The following is a 19,717-nucleotide window of genomic DNA, read 5'->3' as shown; positions in this document are numbered from 1 at the left end:
ATCTTATGTGCGTGACACCTTTACCATGCTGAGAACCACCAGTTCTCACCCCATACTGTGTTGTTGTTTTTCAGATGCAGGTCGAGAGGCACCTCGCTAGGCGTCTAGACTTCTGAAGCGGAGTGATTCCTGAGTTCTTTTGTTGTTTAGTTTATGTAAACATGTGCTTAGCTTTCTCTCCAAGAAACTTGTTTATCTTGTCGAGTAAAGTATCGTTTTTGTCCCCAACATTTGGGGTAAGTCCCAAAGTTGTCCCTAACATTTCAATTGTCCTATTTAAGTCCCTAACGTTTCAAAATTAACTCAATGTTGTCCTGCCGTTAGGGATCCGTTAACAGAATTGACGGCGGGACAAAATTGAGACGATTTTGAAACGTTGGGGGCAAAAATGATACATAGAAATAAATTTTAATTTTATCCTTCAATAATATCAATTTTTTACTATACATAGTATTCAATTATTTTTTAATCACATCTAAGTAAATTGCACTTAATCATAATACTTTCATTTTAAATAAATTAATTTTTTTATAATTTTACTCTTAAAGATTTTTAGTTATCATGAAATATTTATAGAATGACTAGTATATAAACTTGTAGAAAAGAAAAAATAATATATATACAATAAAATATAAATTATATATTTTGTCTCTAATGTATCAAAATTCTTTAAAATTATAAAAAAATAAATTTATTTAAAATGAAAGTAATGTGATTAAGTGTAATTTATTTAGATGTAATTAAAAAATAATTGAATATTATGTACAGTAAAAAAAATTAATATTATTGAAAGATAAAATTAAATTAAAATTTATTTTTATGCATCGTTTTTGTCCCTAACATTTTCGTCTTATTTAAATACCTAACGTTTTAAAATCGTCTCAATTTTTTCGCGCCGTCAATTCTGTTAACGGATCCTAACGGCAGGATAACATTGAGTCAATTTTGAAACGTTAGGAACTTAAATAGGACGATTGAAACATTAGGGACAACTTTGGGACTTACCCCAAACGTTGGGACAAAAACAATACTTTACTCTTATTTTGTCCCTCTTAAAGGATTAAGAGAGTTAGGGTTTCATCTGTGTATTTTGGGATCTTGGGATATATATATATCCTCCGACCAGCCTTGGTTTCGCAAGCTGAGTTAGGAGCTAGATATTCTGTATCCTTGACTCTCTAATCATTCTTTCTATTTATTTATGCCTGCGAACTTTAGGTTTCTTAGCATGCAAGTAATCTCGTTTTCTGAGCGTTTGCGCTTTTTATTTTTGCGATTTATTTTATCTATTTTCCAAGACTCCTCGTATATTACTCTCTTTCAGATACTATTATATATATATATATATATATTTGTTTTAGAGTTCGTAAAACCACACCACCTTTGTTTTACGGCTTAAGCATAAAGCTCTATGTGGTAGAGTGTTACATTTTACTTGGGTAGTTATTTTTTAAATTTTAAGTTGTTTGTTTAGGTTGTTATCTTTTAAATTTTAAGTTATTTGCTTAGGTTGTTACTTTTTAATTTTAAGTTATTTGCATATTACTCTTTTGAATTTTAAAATTTTATTTATAAATTATAAATTATAATTTTCTTAAGTTGCCACCTTTTAAATTTAAGTTGTTTTGCTTAGTTGGTTATTTTTTAAATCTTAAGTTATTTTGCTTAGGTAGCTACTTTTTAAATTTTAAGTTATTTGCAGATTACTCTTTTAAATTATAAATTATTATTGTTTGCTTAAGTTGTACTTTTTAATTTTAAGTTATTTGTTTATAAATTAAAATTTTTGAAAAAACTAACTTAAATTTATTATAATTCAAATTTATTACTAAACTAATAAGTTCACGTAATTATTGTATGAGTCAACTCGAATTAATTCAAATTTATTTCTAAGCTAATAACAATGATAATTAATAATTATTCAATTAGTTTTCATGTAAAAATAATAATTTTGTTTACATTATATCATCTTTTAATTTGTCGCTAGGATTTTTATTTTAAATTCAAATCAAAGTCAATTAGGTTTCAAAAAATCTCAGTTATGAGCCAACTATAAAAGTACGAATTAGAGATGCATAACACCACACCTCCCTTACTTAGTACAAGTAATTACTCCTTTTAAAATTTTGTATGTACGTATACGAGTGATAAGATTATAGACACTATCGAGTTATGAAAATTCTCCATTACCATACTCAATTGAGATGGTTTGGCTCGATTAATAAAATTCTTCATTAATATATATATAACATACAACTCCTATCCCTCTTACAAAATTGTAATAACAAAGAGGAGGGAAGAAAAATTATATAGTTAATACAATATCATGTAAACCAAAACGCAATATAACTCTTCATAATGCTCCTTCATCCGATTCTTGAAAAGGTAAAGCTGTAGGGGGGAGAACCTAACCACACGGTCTCACCACGGAGTTTCAGAATTGTATCAATGGGGGTACCATTCCCATGAATTTATAAGTGCCCAGTCACTCTTACGTCGTAAGGTCAGCAGAGTATCGAGTCTCAACCTGGAGCAAGTGGTGGCAAGCCACTACGTCTACCCAGGGAAACTTGTGTCTCAGATAATTTAAATTCATAAGCCATATGAATGATTTGTTCAACATTCATTAATATCTAAGTCATTCTCAATATCATCATCATTCGTCAATCCATATCTCATTTCTAAATTCATTCAAAAATCATATTTCAAAGTCAATTCTCATCATCCTTCTTTCCATTTCGTTCATCAACAATCCCAATTCAAAATATAATTCTTTCTTTTCTAAATAAATCAATCTTAAACATATAATGCTTAAAACCAAATCTTACCAAATAATTACTTCAAACGAAACTTCCAATTTTATAAAATTTCGGCAGTATCTCCTCTAAAATTCGGACTCTGCCACCCTTTTCGGGTTCCGTCCAAATCTTCCTCACACCCTTTCTCAACCATTTTCAAATCTCAATCATTTTCCAAAACTCAACCAGTTCTAACATCAAGTTATTTTTGAATCCAACCATCTCCACTAATAAATCTTTTTTCAAAATTAAACCAGCTCAAATATTAAATCATTTATAAAATCAAACTAATTCAAAATTAAACTGCTTCCAAAAATTAATTCATTTTCATATCTCAAATCATTTCCAAAGCTGATTCATTTACATTATCAAAATAACTTCAAAACCAAGAAAAACTATAACAGCTCAAACCACCCGCTAGCACGATATTATCCGCTTTGGCACACAAGGCCTCACGGTTATGCCTTTGACGATATGGATGATAGCCGAAGCCCCCATACTCATTCGTCAAAACGCGTCATGCTAGGGAGAGGTATCCACACTCTTATAAGGCATGCTTTGTTCCTCTCCCCAACCGATGTGGGACCTTACAATCCACCCCCTAAGGGAGCCCAGCGCCCTCGTTGGCACATCGATCCGGACTCCGGCGCTAATACCATGTGTAACAGCCCAGACCATCCGCTAGCACGATATTGTTCGCTTTGGCACACAAGGCCTCACGATTTTGCCTTTGACGATAGGGATGATAGCCAAATCCCCCCACACTCACTCGTCAAAATGCGTCATGCTAGGGAGAGGTATCCACACCCTTATAAGGCATGCTTCGTTTCCCTCCCCAACCGATGTGGGACCTTACAAGATTCACGTGGAAGTGGTCGACCGACTTGGCAAGACTATACCAGGCTACAAAGACAAAACATGAGCGAAGAACAGAGGCAGCAACACCTGGCCAGAAGGCTTATCGAGAGAGTATTAGATGACGAAAACAAATTGATACCTCGAGTGGTCTACTAATATGACAACAACATTAGAAGATATCACAAATATACCCATAATTGACGCTCATCAATACTCTGTGTCAGGTACTCTAAGTTATACTTCCAATTAATAAATTTATGTTGTTAATTTATCATTTAATTTGAATTATTTTCTACAATATATCCATGTTACTGTACTCTTAATACTATTTATGTATAATTTATCTACTGAATGTACTCTTAAATTCTCAAAATATATTATTTTCATGCTAAAAATAATTTTTTTAAATATTCAGATACTCATAATAACAATGGAGTTAGTCCAAGTAACAGATTGAATGGTGATAATATGGGTAGCAATCCTTTATATTTATTTAATTAACACTAATCTATTTTTTCTTAGGTTTTGATTCAATAAATCTTCTATTATTGTCCTAAATAATATTGTTATAGATATTATTATATTATCTTAATGTACTTTAAATACTTATAAAGTCAATTATTGGATAATTTAATGATTTTCGAATATAATATTATAAGAATATAAAATTTTCCACCGTATCATTATAAGAAAATTATATTAGATATATGTTTAATAATATATTTGTTATTAAATTTTCTTACTCTAGAACAAAAAAATTTAGTTGATAATTCTGGTATATTTTTTTATTTTTCTTCATACAATTTAGTTTATCATTTAATTTGAATTATTTCTACAATATATCTATGTTAGTGTAATAGTACCATTTATTTATAATTTATCTATTGAATGTACTCTTTAAGTTCTTAACATACACTATTTTCATGCTAATAATAAATTTTCTAAATATTTAGATACTCATGATAACAGCGGAGCTGATCCAAGTAACAGACCGAATGGTGATAATATGGATAGGAATCCTGTCTATTTATTATAATCTATTTTTTTAAATTCTGATTCAATAAACCTTTTATTATTGTCCTAAATAATATTGTTATAGATATTATTATATTATTTTGATGTACTTTAAATACTTATAATGTCAATAATTGGGTAATTTAATGATTTTTGAATATAATACTATAAGAATCTGTTCCTACTTGGCCCAAAACATCAGCCAGGCCCAAAGGCAGAGAAAGCCCAAAAGGACAGTCACCAAACAACCGACCTCCTAAGAGATCGGACAAGGCGTCATAAAGGAATAACTCTCCCCTGAAGGAGTCATAACTAACTCCTAATATCTCTCACCCACTAGAAGGGAGATCTTAACAACCCCTTAATAAAAGGGTGGTTATCCACCATCAATAGTGGAACGACTCCAATTGTGGTTATTGGCCCATCACCTATAAATACACTGGCACCCCTCAAGAATACTTAAGTTCCAATACATTATAAACCTGCTAAGACCATTGCTGACCTAGGTATCGGAGTGTTTTGTAGGTACCACCCACCCATCTCCTAATATCTCTCACCCACTAGAAAAGAGATCTTAACAACCCCTTAATAAAGGGGCGATTATCCACCATCAATAGTGGAACTATTCCAACGGTAGTTATTGGCCCATCACCTATAAATACACTTACACCCCTAATATACTTAAGTTCTAATACACTATAAACCTACTAAGACCCTTGTTGACTTAAGCATCAGAGTGTTTTACAGGTACCACCCTCTATCTCCTCACAAATAACTCGGATGACAGCCACTTGACATGGGCTAACTCGAAAATCACCTCGCTAAGAGCTTGGACCTCACGTTCAAGCCCAAACACGATCCAGTTTCAGGTAACCCTCGGAACATTGGCGCCATTGCTGGGGACCTAGAGATCAGCACTCCATGGCGGACGATCACCCTGAAGACGAACGTACAGCGTTTGAGTCAGATCTAGAGTACCAAGACGTGGTCAACAACGACCAAGCCCTTGTAGTACCTCCTCCGAGGATGGAGGAACCGTATGGGGAAGGCGTGTTGGGTGATCATCATCCCAGAAGAACCCTTTTTGAGGTTCGTCACCCAGAAGGAGAAAACCAACCCCATTCCACTGACCTTATGGGGCTGCTACATGGTCATCATGGCTAACTCAAACAACTAGAACAGGAGTTAGAGCAACAGCAGGAGGCAGAGAGAAATCTAAAAAGAGAAATTAAATGACGAAGAGAGTTGGAAGAAAAGCTCTCAAAGTTGGAATCCAACCTCCGAGGCGAGAATTCACGCACAATTCGGGAAGACACCCCGCTGGGAGAGGAAGACCCTTTTACTGAAGACATCATGTGAGCTAGAGTTCCTAAAAACTTAAAAAGCACTGACATCAGACTTTATGACAAGATGACCGACCTGAGACACCACCTGAGTAATTTCAAATGTCGGATGTACCTAGCTGACGCTTCAGATGCAACTCGCTGCAAGGCCTTCCTGACGATCATATCGAAGTCGGCCATGAAATGGTTTGACAGCCTACCACCTAGGTCGGTTACAGGTTTCGACAACCTTACAAGGAAATTCCTTACACGATTTTCAATTCAAAAGGACAAGGTCAAGCATGCACCCAGTTTACTTGGAGTCAAATAGGAAGTCGGTGAATCCTTCAGAGGCTACATGGAGAGATTCAACAAGGCATGTTTGAAAATCCAAGACTTACCCATATAGGCAATAATAATGGGACTGATCAATGGTAAAAGACACCCGACTTCTTTGAGCGATGTACAAGAACGGGCTGAAAAGTACATCAACATGGAAAAAAATGCCAGGCTACGAGAACCAAATTGGCAACTAGGGCATCCTCATCAGGCACGGGAAAAGGAAAAGGAGCCCAAGAAGAAAGAAGAATTTGGCTCACAGAAACCTAGGAGGTATCACAACTACACCTCTCTATGAGTTTTTCTTGTAGATATCTACATGGAAATTTGTCATACCAAGAAGCTTCCCCCCTCGCGTTCAATCAAAAATAAAAAGGGTGGAAGCCGTAATGAGTATTGCGAGTACCACAAGTTATATGAGCACTCTACAAATTACTGTTACGACTTAAAAAATGTGATAGAAAGACTGACCAGAGAAGATCAGTTAGATAGATATCTCATGGAAAGGTTAGACGGCCATGGAAAGAGGAAGAGAGATGATGAAGAAGTCGGCCGAAGAGGTCAGCCCCCACAAAATCCAGAGCGACATGTCCACATGATAGCAGGAAGCTTTGCCAGCGGAGGAGTAACCAAGTCGTCTCAAAAGATGGAAGAGGAAAGATGGAAAGATGGAAGGAAGTCTATATTGGAGAGGAATTTAGAAAAAATACCAACATAGAAGTTAATATAAGGATAGATTTGAAGAAAGAACTCGTAAAACTCCTGCAGGTGAACTCCGACCTCTTTGCTTGGAAGGCCACCAACATGCCTAGAATAGACCCCGGACTCATGACCAACAGAGAAGGCGTAAACTCGGACCAGAGCGAGCTCAAGTGGTCAAAGAACAAGTTCAAGCACTACTAGAAGTCGGATTCATTAGGGAAGTCAAGTATCCGACATGGTTAGCAAATGTGGTGTTGGTAAAAAAGCAAAATGAGAAATGGAGGATGTTTGTCGATTATACTGACCTCAATAAATCCTACCCAAAGGATCTGTATCCCTTTCCCAATATTGATGCTTTGGTGGATTCCTCTTTAGGATATCAATACTTATCCTTCATGGATGCGTACTTAGGATATAATCTAATCCCGATGTACAAGTCAGACCAGGAGAAGACGTCGTTCATCAAACGCAGAGCGAATTACTGTTAGGTGGTCATGCCATTTGAATTAAAAAATACAGGTGACACATATCAAAGGTTGATGAACAAGATGTTCGCACCCCACCTTGGAAACTTAATGGAGGTATATGTGGACAACATGTTGGTAAAAACCAAGGATAAGGCAAATCTCCTGTCCAATCTTTCACAAGTCTTTAGTACCATAAGAAAGCATGGGATGAGGTTGAGTCCCACAAAATGCACCTTTGCAGTAGAAGCAGGAAAATTTTTGAGATTCATGCTCACACAGAGATAAATTGAGGCTAACCCTAAAGAGTGCATAGCAATTTTGGATATGAAAAGCATGACTTGTTTGAAAGAAGTCTAATAGCTGAATGGCCGACTTGCAGCCCTGTCTAGATTTTTGACAGGATCAGCCTTGAGATCCTTGCCACTTTTCTCACTACTTAAAAAAGGGTTCCAATTTGAATGGACTTCCAAATTTGAAGAAGCCTTTCAAGAATTCAAGAAATTCTTAAGTCAACCACCCATCCTTTCTCGGCAAAAAACGGGAGAAGAACTCGTGTTGTACCTAGCTGTCGCTGACAAGGCAGTAGCCTCAACACTGGCACGAGAAGATGAAGTCGGACAACATCCTATTTATTCACTAGTAAAGTCTTACAAGGGCCAGAGTTAAGGTATAAAAAAATAGAGAAATTTGCATATGCTTTAATCCTAGCATCCAGGAGGCTCCGACCTTACTTCCAGACGCACACCATAAGAGTCCGGACAAACCAACCTATGAAGCAGATTCTCCAGAAAATGAACATAGCAGGTTGGATGGTACAATGGGTCATAGAGCTATCCGAGTTTGACTTAAGATATAAAACTCAGACAGCCATCAAGGCTCAATGCCTCACCGACTCAACAACTCGCCTAAAACAAACTCGGTCTTTGGGATCAGGGGCTATTATTTCATATTTTACTTCATCCTCTCTAGAACTACAAATCCTATGATGCTTATGGAGGTCCTCTACAAAGACACTATCAACTAAAGGAACCGAACAAAGAACTGAAGAATCTACCTATTTCAACAAATCCTCAGGAACTTTAGAAGACATTTTCGGCGGAGTTGAACGAGACATATAGAAGAATATACCTAACATTATGAAAAAAGAAGTTGTCACTACCAATTGTAAACAAAAGAAAACCCCTTCACAAATCAAAGTAATCGGAAAACACGGGGGAGTATTGATGAAGCACAGAAGTTGGTGAATTAAAAATTATTAAAATAGTTACGTTGCAAGTATAGTTCTTAACTCACCGAAAATCTGCCTATCAATTTAGAAATATGTCACAGAGAGTTAAATTAAAAATTACTGGGAGTTTAAGTCCCAGGTCGTCTCCCAACGAGTTGCAGAAAAGTGTGCTATTTTATTAATCAGATGTTCCAAGAAGTTGAGTTAAGTAGGTGGAAAATTAAATTGAGAAAATTCAAATAATATGAATAAAAGCCTTGACTGGGAGTTGATTAGTTGGAATCTCTATTATTGATGGGATGATTTCAAGATTAATTTATAATTAATGGTTGTTCTGTTTAATTATCCTTTACTAGGTAAAGGAAAGTCAAACAAGTTGGAATGCTAGATCTATTCACGAGTTGCAACCCACTTAGTTCAAAGGGATTGGTGTTAGTGATTAGATAACAATCCAACGGTTAACCCAATTACAATTTTTCTTTCAATCCTTCCAACTCAAGAGTTTCTTTCAATCAACTCCCCATCAAGTGAGGGAACTACTCACTCATTGTAAATAATAAATCCATAACACATGAAAGGGAATTAAAAGAAGACATGATTATTGGAATGGAAAATAAATTAAATTGGAAGAAATAAGTTAAAATCATGAAAGTATTCAAATGACAAAATTGAACAAAGCAAAGAACATGGAAGAATAAAACCGAGTTAAGAGAACGAACTAGAATGACGAAGTCTTGATGAGGAAATAACTCTTCTCAATGTTCCAATGCTAAGACCAATTGAAAATTAAAATTCTTAAACCTAGAGAAAGAAAACCTAAAGGAGTAAAACTAAATCTAAAAACTGAAAACTGTCTAGAATGAATGTTGTCTTTTGTTTCTGCATATTCTCTGGCTCTAGTCTGCTGTTCCGGGCCGAAAACTGGGTCGAAATAAGGTCCAAAATCGCCCCCAGCGAAATCTGCAGATTATGCAGATCGCACATGTCACGCGATCGCGTCATCCATGCGGACGCGGCATTTGCGCTTTTCCTTGCCACGCGTTCGCGTCGTCCACGCTACCGCGTCGCTTGAGCTTTTCCAATCCGCGTCACTGCGATTTGCTCTCCTTTGCGCGGTCGCGTGAGCCATGCGACCGCGTCACTTCTTGCTGGTTATCTTCTCAAGTTCTTGTGTTCCTTCCATTTTTGCTAGCTTCCTTTCCAATCTCCAACTCGTTCATGCCCTATAAAGTCTGAAACACTCAACACACAGATCACGGCATCGAATGGAATAAAGGGGAATTAAAATTACATAATTAAAGTCTCTTGGAAGCAGTTTTCAAACATGTTATAATTTCAGGAAGGAATTATAGTTTCATGCTAATTTAATGAATAAGTGGGTAAGGATCATAATAAAACCACACAATTAAACACAATATAAACCATAAAATAGTGGTTTATCAACCTCCCCACACTTAAACATTAGCAGGTCCTCATGCTTAATTGAAGGAGATAAGGAAATAAGTATGAACATGTAGAAACTCATGAAATGCAAAAACTCATGAAATGCAATGCAAGCCTATATATATATATATATATATATATATATATATATATATATGCAACTATATGATTCTTGCCCACTTGATCAAAAGTAAATAAGCTCTTCAAAACAATTACAAATCAAATTCCACTAATTCTATCATTATACAATAAAACAGATAAAAGTGCAAGAAGATAGCTCATGAAAGCAGGGAACATGAAAATTCAAGCATTGAACCCTCACTGATAATGTATGTGCGCTCTAATCTCTAGTGTATAGGGTAATCACTCTATCCTTCTCTAATCATGCTTTCTAACTTTTGTTCTTCTCCTAACCAATCAACAACAGTTAATATACCAATGCAAACATCATGAGGTCTTTTCAAGGTTGTAATGGGGCTAAGGTACAGGTAGGGGTATACATTTGGTCAAGTGAGCTAATAAATTGAATCTTTAATTAACCCAAGCTTCAACCCAACCTATATATTTTTAATGTAATCTTAAAGTTCATACCTAGCTACCCAGAATTCCCTTTTTCTATCCATACTCATGTATCAACTTTTTATTTGATTCTATCATATGTGCATTGATCTTTGAATTCTGAATTTAACATTGGGGTAATTTTTGTCCCCTTATTTATTTATATAGATATTTTTTTTTACATTAAAATAAATATAGCTTATCAATGCACATAGATTTTTTAATTCTTATAGTTTCACATGAGTAGGTATCCAAATTTCCATTAAATTCTCATGACACATTCCCTTAACAATCTTTTGTTCCCACAATTTCCCATACTTAACTAGCACACACAATTCTATCTTAAGCTAACCAAAGATTCAATTTGGGATATACAATTATTTTTCAGCTTAAGGTTAGTAATGTGGTAAAATATAGAACAAATGGGATTTAAAGGCTCAAAGTGGTTAACAAAGGTAATTGAAAATGGTAGGCTTAATTTGGATAAGTGAGTTTAAACAAATAATGGCCTCAATCATGTGCAAACATGCAAATATAATAAATATTGGACATATAAGATAAAACAAAATATAGATTACAATCATAGAGAAGTAAACACATAAGAAAGAAATAATTATGGTTAAATAATGTAACCATACATAAAGGCTCAAATCTTTCACAGGTTGTGTGTTCTTTAGCTCAAATGTCATGTTCCAAATACAACTCAAGCAAATTTATCATAAAAATTTTGAAAAATTAGTGAAATTTTGTTCCAAAAATAGAGTTTTAAAAGAAACTTATTGTCTTTTCAATCAAGTAGAACATGCATGCAACTATCCTAACCTATGCAATTTATTCTATTCTATAAAAGAAAGAAAATCTAACTAAAATATCCTAATTATTGGTGCTAGGGAAAAGAAATTACCTCCGGAAGTCAGGTACTGACCGACCTCCCCACACTTAAGGCTTTGCACCGTCCTCGGTGCCGTCTGTCAGGAACAGGGGTGGGCTGGTGACAGTATCTCCACAGTCGGGACCATGATGGCTCCCTGTGCTGGTAAAAGAAGTGGAGTCCGGGGTATCCGAGTCCTTGAAGTGTCCCTTGAGTAGTTCCTTGAGGTGTTTGAATCGGCGCTCGTTACAGCGCTCTCTCATCTTTGCTTTCTGTTCTTGCCGATCCAACCTTTCGATTATCTGCTGGAGCAATTCATCAGTTGTAGGTGCTTGTGGTGTTGAAGAAGGATTATCTTCAACTGGAGTAGTAGGAAGGCTTGTAGTGGCTGCTGGGAGTTTGAGGTATTTCCCGTTAGGGACATACTGATCATCCCGTGGAAGCACGGCTTTGGTGTCCCCAGCTCTGTAGGAGACTCCGGCTGCTGAGACAAGATCTGAGACCAAGGCAGGGAAAGGTAAGTTACCCGCAATTTGTACGTGTCCCATAGCATTCCAGATATATCTTGAGAGATGCAGAGGTTGGTCTGTAAGGATGCACCATAGTAGAACAGCCATGTCCGCAGTGAAGGAGGACTCATGAGTGCTAGGAAAGACGTAATGGGACATGATCTGTGCCCAGACGCGAGCCTCCAAGGTGAGTGCTGAAGCCAAGATTCTCTTAGGCCGAGTACGGTGGTATCCGTAGATCCAACGGCTACCAGGTAATGCGATAACTCCGAGAACGGAGTTCCAGTCAAATTGGTACCTCTGGCGCTTAAGTGCGGCTTCTTGGAAGGCGTCCATTCCTTCTGGAATATGGGGAAGACTCAGAACTTGCTGAATGGCCTCTTCTGTGATGAGGACTTGCTTCTGCCGGACATAAACAGAGTGCAGGGTTGGCATGTAGAAGTTAGAGTAGAACTCAACTACCCAAGAAAGATTGACCTGCCTTGGCTGTCTCCGTAGGAAACCCCATTGTCTTCGTTCAATTTGCGGCTCAACAAAGGTAGCAATATTGGACGGGAGGATAAGAAGGTATTCATTGTTATAGTTTCTTTCTGCCAGGATAGGGAACATCTGCTCACAGTAGCGATTGGAAAATCGCGCAGTGTCCTTTGCTGGGAAGGCTTTCTCCTTCTCATCAACCTTTATTATCCTCTTAACTCTTTTTGTTGAGGGCTTGACTGCGGTTGAAGAAGGCTCTACCACTAATGCTCTTTTAGTTCCTCTTCTTGCTGGTGGTTTGGAAGTAGCTTTCTCTTTTCCTTTCTTGGTGGCCATCCTGAAAGAAGGGAAGAGAAAGTAAATTAAATTCAAAGAGATATACAGCAAGGAAGGAAAATGAAAAGAAGGTGATGGGTGCACAATAAGATATACTGACATTATCACATGCTCGCGAGTACATGTGAAAAGCCAATAATGGAAAATAGCTAGTGCATATAAAGGCAAGTGACTGCAAAGTGTTTATTGGCATGCCGGCAAAGGGCATGAGTAGCATAGACCAAGCAATACTTTGTAACAAACCATCACGTTTGTATTGACAATTAAATTCAATTAATACAATAGTAAAGGAAAGTTGTGAAAAGCAAGCATTGGATAGTATAACAACATAGAGAAGTGCATAATGCCATTTGAGCTTTTTCACAAACACATAGCATGCATGGTGAATAACGTATAGGAAATATGAAGGTGAACATGCAAGAAATCCCTTAAATAGAATAAAAATAATTGTCAAACAATTTACAAAAATCCACAAGCATATAATGAGGGATAATGACTCAAAAAAAATTTTCTAACACCATGTAAAAAGGAAAGGAAGAAGAAGGAAAATATGAATAATGAAAAGAAAAAGAAAAGAAAAGAAAAATAACATATAAAATAATAATAATGATAGAAAAGAGAAGAAGGAATAAGGAAATAGAACCTTGGTAATGGAGGTGAGAGAGAGAGTGAGTGATAAGTGAGATAGAAGGGAGAAGGGAGAAGGAAGAAATAAGGAAGGAAAAGAAAAATTAGGATTTGGAGGAGAGAAAGATAAGATATGTGGCGCATGCGACGCGGCCGCGTGGGGCACGCGTTCGCGTGGATGCGCTTCAAGTAAGGTGACGCGATCGCGTCGGTCACGCGGTCGCGTGACCCATATTATGCTTCTGGCGCGAGTGCAGCCTCGCACCAGCACAACTCTCTGTTCAAATTGATTTATTTGCCAAAATTGGGGTGGCGCGATCGCGTGGGTCACGCGATCGCGTGAGTGTGTGCCAGAAAATGGATGACGCGGCCGCGCCAGCGATATGGTCGCGTGATAAGGATTGTGCTTCAAGCACCAATCCAGCATCACTCTCGCACAATATTTCATTGTGCACCCTTTTACGTCGAAAACTCAGGGCACGCGGCCGCGTGGGGAACGCGGTCGCGTGGGAGGCCATGATTCCCATGCGACGCGAACGCGTCAGCGACGCGGTCGCGTGCGTTGATTTGTGCCATTGGCACGCCTCCAGCCACACTCCAGCATGACTTTCTGTTCATTTTTATTTTTCTTTACTCCCCCTACGACGCGGACGCGTCGCCGATGCGATCGCGTCGCGTAGCAAAAAAAAATTTTTTTTTGAAAATAAAAACATGTAAATGCAGATGCACGATAGTACTAAGAAAGAGAAGAGTTATTGAATAGGAAAAACTAAAAGTAAAGAAAAGAACGATCATACCATGGTGGGTTGTCTCCCACCTAGCACTTTGCTTTAATGTCCGTAAGTTGGACGCTCCATTAGCTCAATCTTCTGCCATGTGGGGATCTTCTAAGAGGAAGATCTCAAGCTCTTTGTTTCTCTGCATCTTCTCGCCATGGTATAGCTTCAGGCGTTGTCCATTAACCTTAATAAGTTCAGAGCTTGAAGGATGGCTTAGGTGATAAACTCCGTACGGTTCGGCCTTCTCTACTCTGTATGGACCTTCCCATCTTGATCTCAACTTACCTGGCATGAGCCTTAGTCGAGATTTGTAAAGGAGGACTAAATCCCCAGGTTGGAACTCTTTCTTCTTGATGTTTTGATCATGTACAGCCTTCATCTTTTCCTTGTATATTCTGGAGTTTTCATAAGCTTCTAGGCGAAGGTTCTCCAGTTCCTGCAGTTGCAACTTCCTCTCAGCTCTGGCTTTCTCAATTCCCATGTTGCACTCCTTAACTGCCCAAAAAGCTCTGTGTTCTACTTCAACTGGGAGATGACAAGCTTTTCCATAAACCAAGCGGAAAGGACTCATCCCAATGGGTGTCTTGTATGCTGTTCTATATGCCCAGAGTGCATCTTGTAGCCTGGTGCTCCAGTCTTTTCTATGAGGCTTTACTATCTTTTGTAAGATACGCTTAATTTCTCTGTTTGACACCTCGGCTTGCCCATTAGTTTGGGGATGGTAAGCTGTTGCAACTTTATGAATTATCCCATGCTTCTTCATTAATCCTGTTAGTCTCCTGTTACAAAAATGGGTGCCTTGATCGCTCACGATTGCTCGTGGTGATCCAAAGCGACATATAATATGGTTTCTCACAAAGGAAACAACAGTGTTAGCATCATCAGTGCGGGTAGGAATTGCTTCCACCCATTTGAAAACATAATCCACAGCTAACAATATATACAAATATCCATTAGAATTTGGAAATGGACCCATGAAGTCAATGCCCCAAACATAAAAAATTTCACAGAAAAGTATAATTTGTTGAGGCATCTCATCCCACTTGGATATATTACCAAATTTCTGGCATGGGAGACAAGATTTACAAAACTCAGCAGCGTCTCTAAAAAGAGTAGGCCACCAGAATTCACAGTCTAAGATCTTTCTAGCTATTCTTTGAGGGCCAAAATGTCCTCCACTCTCAGATGAATGACAGGCCTCTAAAATGGACTGGAATTCTGAGTTGAGGCACACAACGTCTAATTACTTGATCAGCGCCACATCTCCATAAATATGGGTCATCCCATATATAATATTTAGACTCACTTTTCAGCTTGTCTCTTTGATGCTTAGAAAAATTTGGAGGAAATGTGCGGCTAACTAAATAATTAGCAACAGGTGCATACCAAGGGACTACCTCAGATACTGCTTGCAGGTTATCAAAAGGAAAATTATCATCTATAGGAGTAGAATCATCCTTAATATGCTCAAGGCGAATCAAGTGGTCTGCCACTAAATTTTGAGTACCACTCCTATCCTTTATTTCTAAATCAAATTCTTGTAACAGCAGTATCCAACGTATAAGTCTTTGTTTGGACTTCTTTTTAGCTAATAGATACTTTAAGGCTGCATGGTCCGAATACACTACTACTCTAGTACCAAGTAAATAAGCTCAGAATTTATCCAGAGCAAAAACAATAGCAAGAAGCTCTTTTTCAGTAGTAGTATAGTTGGACTGGGCAGTGTCTAAAGTCTTAGACGCATAAGCAATAACGAAAGGATCCTTACCTTCACGCTGAGCCAGCGCTGCTCCTACTGCATGGTTGGAAGCATCGCACATGATTTCAAACGGCTGGCTCCAGTCTGGCTCTCTCACAATTGGAGCTTGAGTCAGAGCAGTCTTCAGCTTATCAAACGCTTGTTTTCAATCCTCACTGAACTCGAACTCAATATCCTTCTGCAGTAATCTGGATAAGGGAAGTGCGACCTTACTAAAGTCCTTAATAAATCTCCTGTAAAAACCTGCATGGCCAAGGAACGAACGGACTTCCCTCACAGAAGAGGGGTAAGGTAAACTAGAAATAATATTCACCTTTGCTGGGTCTACAGAAATGCCATTATTAGATACCACATGTCCTAATACAATCCCTTGTTTTACCATAAAGTGACATTTTTTGAAATTTAATACAAGGTTTGTATTAACATATCTATCTAATACTCTAGATAATCCATCTAAGCAAAGGCTAAAAGAATCACCATAAACGCTAAAATCGTCCATAAAAACTTCCATACAGTCCTCAATAAGATCAGAGAAAAGACTCATCATGCACCTTTGGAAGGTAGCTGGTGCATTGCACAAGCCAAAGGGCATTCTCTTGTAAGCATAAGTCCCAAAAGGACATGTAAAAGTAGTCTTTTCCTGATCCTCAGGAGCTATGTGAATCTAGAAATAACCTGTGTAACCATCTAAAAAGTAATAATGTGATTTACCTGACAGGCGATCCAACATTTGATCAATGAATGGAAGTGGGTAGTGATCCTTACGGGTAGCTTGGTTGAGACACCTGTAATCAATGCAGACTCTCCAAGCATTCTGAACTCTAGTTGCTATGAGCTCTCCATGCTCATTCTTCACTGTAGTGACTCCAGACTTCTTGGGCACCACTTGTACTGGGCTTACCCATTCACTGTCTGAAATGGGATATATGATGCCGGCTCCCAATAGTCTGGTCACTTCCTTTTTGACAACTTCCAAGATGGTGGGATTCAATCTTCTTTGGGGTTGACGGACAGGTCTTGCTCCCTCTTCTAAAAATATTCTGTGCTCACATACTTGAGGGTTGATGCCTACTATGTCTACCAAGCTCCACCCAATTGCCTTCTTATGCTTCCTCAGCACATCAATTAACTGCTCTTCTTGTTGAGAAGTAAGTTCCCTTGCAATGATAACTGGAACCCTCTGCTCATCTTCAAGATAAGCATATTTGAGATGCGGAGGAAGGGGTTTCAATTCTAACTTCTGATCATGAGCAGGCTCTGGATTATCTGGGGCTTGTGAAAATGGCAAAGTGCCCTCATTGTCAGTTAAAAGGGTCCCCACACTTGGACCTTGTCCAGTGTGCCTCTCTTCAAACTCTTCCTTGTGAACTTCAGCTACACTTTCATCTATGACATCACACTGGAAGATAGAATGATCTTCTGGGGGGTTGTCAATGATTCCATTCAGATTGAAAATTACTATGCGGCCATCTATTTCAAAGGAGTATGTTCCTAAAAAAGCATCCAATTTGAATTTTGATGTCTTCAGGAATGGTCTTCCAAGTAGGATTGATGATGGCTTATCTGAATTATTATGGGGCATCTCCAAGATATAAAAATCAGTGGGAAATGTAAGCCCTTTAATGTTCACCAAAACATCTTCAGCAACTCCAGCCACTGTAATAATGCTTTTATCTGCTAACACAAAACGAGCTGCCGACCTTTTTAAGGGAGGGAGCCTCAAAATATCATATATAGACAAAGGTATTATACTGACACATGCTCCTAAATCATACATGCAATCATAAATTACTACACCACCAATAGTATAGCTAACTATACAAGGACCTGGATCACTACATTTTTCAGGTAATCCTCCCATTAAAGCAGATATAGAGCTACCTAAAGGAATAGTTTCTAATTCATTAATTTTGTATTTATGGATACATAAGTCTTTTAAAAATTTTGCATATTTAGGTACCTGCTGAATAACATCAAAAAGAGGAACAATTACCTCAACCTTTTTGAATATTTCTACCATTTTGGGGTCGGGTTCCAGCTGCTTCCTGGGCTTTCTTGAAAGTTGTGGAAATGGAATAGGAGTAGTGTTTTCTGTGGTGTCTGCGCCTTTTGGTGCTTCCTCCTGTGGTTGATCTACTTCTTCTTCAGCTATGTCCTGTATATCCTCTTCCTCTTCAACATCTTCTATTTCTACTACCTCTTCAGCTGAGGTGTGTTCTGGTGGACTTGGTTCCTCCTGATTCCTCTCCTGCAGTGTGGTTCCAGACCTTAGGGTGATGGCATTAATGCCTCCCTTTGGATTGGGTAATGGTTGAGAGGGGATTTCAGTGGAGCTTAAAGGTTGGTTACTGGAATTCTGCGTTGATCCAATCTGTGACATAAGAGCTTGCAAAGTAGAGGTGAGACCATTCATACTGGCATTAATACTATTCATGATGTTACTTTCCATGGTATGTTGTCTTCGCTCAAAAGATTGTAGTAGCTCTTCATTAGGAGATAAAGAAGAATGAGTAAATTGAGAGGTCTGCTGTTGATTGTTCTGTGGTCCTTGGTTTTTCCTCAGGTGAGGTGCTCTGTAAGGTTGATTCTGCTGCCTGTTGTTGTTATTATTCCATCTCTGATTTCCCTGATTATCTCTGCCTCCTCTGTTATTGTTGTCCCTCCAATTCTGGTTGGAATTGTCCTGCCATCCATGGTTATTATTTCCACTTTGATTGTACCCTTGGTTGGGGCAGTCATAGAAGTTATGAGTGGATGCCACCATGTTGTCTTCTTGTTGGAGCTGCGGGCATTCATCAGTGTAATGGCTATAATCAGCACAGATTCCGCAAATTCTTTGCGGGACCAGTTGTTAGTTTTGCTGTGGTGGAGGAGGTTGAGCTTGTTGAGCTTGTTGTTGATTCAATTGCATTTGCTTCAGCAAGTTGGTCATCTCACATATACTCTGAGTTAGGGCCGCCGTCTCTCTGCTAGAGGATACTTCTGCAACGGCTTTTGAACGGCCTTGCTTTTGTCTGTGATAACTAGTAGATTCAGCTAAATCACTGATCAATTGCCAAGCCTCATCAGTGGTCTTGTACTTCTTCATAGACCCATTGCTAGCACTTTCCAATGTGGTCTTATCTTGGGGCCTCATGCCCTGTGTGATATAGCTAAGTAACACTATCTTGTCAATCATGTGGTGGGGGCATGCTTCCAGAAGATTATTGAAGCGCTCCCAGTATTCAAAGAGAGTCTCATTGTCATCCTGAACAATTGTGGAGATATCCTTCCTCAGTTTATCAGTAACTTCAGATGGAAAGAATTTCTCCAAAAACTCCTTTCTGAGTGTATCCCAGTTGGATACATTTGCTAGAGGTTGAGTGTAGTACCACTCTCTTGCTTTTCCCTCAAGAGAAAACGGGAAAGCTTTCAGCAAAATTGAAGTTTCATCAGTACCATCACGCCTGACAGTAGAACAGGCTGCTTGGAAATCTCTCAAGTGCTTGATAGGCTCTTGAGTAGGTAGGCCATGAAACTTGGGTATCAAATTTAGCAGTGCGGTCTTTATTTCAAAATCTGTGGCTACCGTTGGATGATGCGCTTGAAACGGTTGCATTGTAAAATCAGGGGCTCCTTCCTCCTGGATGG

This window comes from Arachis ipaensis, chromosome B7, assembly GCF_059453495.1.
Source record: "Arachis ipaensis isolate K30076 ecotype BB chromosome B7, ASM5945349v1, whole genome shotgun sequence".
NCBI classification, from domain to species: Eukaryota; Viridiplantae; Streptophyta; class Magnoliopsida; order Fabales; family Fabaceae; genus Arachis; species Arachis ipaensis.
Note: the sequence above shows the minus strand (reverse complement) of the source record.